Consider the following 1,729-nt stretch of genomic DNA (forward strand, 5'->3'; position numbering starts at 1 on the left):
ATGTTCCTACTTCTGAGACAGAAGGGCCAAGTTCAAGTCCCATCTACAACCGAGCTGCGTAATAACATCCCTAAACAGGTCGATTAGGAAAAGATCTAAATTTAAAAGAGGAGGGGCTCTTGTGACTCAGTGATAGCGTACATACCACTGGGCCAGAAATCCTGGGCTCATGTTCCATCATTCCATCTGAACTGGTTGATTTAAAAAAAACAAAGTCTATAACAAAAGAAGCCTTATTAAGGCCAAGTTGAAGAAGAAAGAAAAAGCAGAGGATGGTGGTGGCCAGTGATGTCGTAGTGTCATCATTGGGCCAAGCTGCTGAACAAGAGAAGTGGCATCGTATCCCACCTTGACAGATGATCAAATTTGCATTTAATAATCTACACGTAATGGGTGAAATGACAAATTTTTGGTCTGTTATGGTACAATGGTAATGTTCCTTCTAGGAGACCTGGGTTCAAGTCCCATCTGCTCTGGACATATAAGGAGACATGTTCATTGAAATAGCTGTTAAGCAGACCCAGAGGGACCTTGTGATGCAGTGGTAGTGCCCCTGTTTCTGAGTCAGGAGGTCTAGGATGAAGTCTCACCTGCTCCAGAGGTGTGTATAATAGCATATTTGCACAGTTTGATAAGAAATAAAAAGCAGACCCTGCAGTGGTCGTGTGCAACCACTGATTGTGGCAATTCACAGACTCCCAGCCCAATTGTTTATTTTGGAGTCGTGTGGAGGTGGTGAGTCACATGTATATTGGTTGTGGGCAATTGCACTCTTTTTTTAGTTATTTGAGAAATGTGTTATGTTTGATTTGATTTGATTTGATTTGATTTGACTTATTATTGTCATATGTACCAAGATACAGTGAAAAGCATTGTTTTGTGTGTAATCCAGGCAAATTATACCTTACATAAATACACCAGGCTAATAGAACAGAATATAATGTTACAGTTACAGAGAGGGTGCAGAGAAAGATCAATTCTAATATACGAGACTCTAATATATCTGTTCATAAGTCTGATAAAAATAGGGAAAAAGCTGTTCTTCAATCTTTTGGTACATGTTTTCAGACTTATGCATCATCTGCCCGAAAGAAGAGAGTGGAAGAGAGTATAACTGGGGTGGGAGAGGTCTTTGATTATGTTGGCTGCTTTCCTGAGTCAGTGGGATGTATAGATGGAGCCAATGGAAGGAAGGCTGGTTTCCGTGATGGACTGGGCTATATTCACAACTCTCTGTAATTTCTTGTAGTCTTGGGGAGAGCAGTTGCCATACCATGCTGTGATGTATCCAGATACAATGCTTTCTATGGTGATCTATAAAAATTGCTAAGAGTGATTGGGGACATGCCACATTTCCTCAGTCCTTCTGCTACAGTAGAAACATTGGTATACTTTCTTGACTGGAGCATTGATATGGATGGACTAGAACAAATTGTTGGTGACATTAATTTCTAGGAACTTGAAGCTCTTGACTAACTCCACCTTAGCACCATTGAGGAAAAAGTGAGGACTGCAGATGCTGGAGATCAGAGCTGAAAATGTGTTGCTGGAAAAGCGCAGCAGGTCAGGCAGCATCCAAGGAGCAGGAGAATAGACGTTTCAGGCATGAGCCCTTCTTCAGGAATGAGGAAAGTGTGCCAAGCAGGCTAAGATAAAAGGTAGAGAGGAGGGACTTGGGGGAGGGCGTTGGAAATGCGATAGGTGGAAGGAGGTTAAGGTGAGGGTGATA

This window comes from Chiloscyllium plagiosum, chromosome 41, assembly GCF_004010195.1.
Source record: "Chiloscyllium plagiosum isolate BGI_BamShark_2017 chromosome 41, ASM401019v2, whole genome shotgun sequence".
NCBI classification, from domain to species: domain Eukaryota; kingdom Metazoa; phylum Chordata; class Chondrichthyes; order Orectolobiformes; family Hemiscylliidae; genus Chiloscyllium; species Chiloscyllium plagiosum.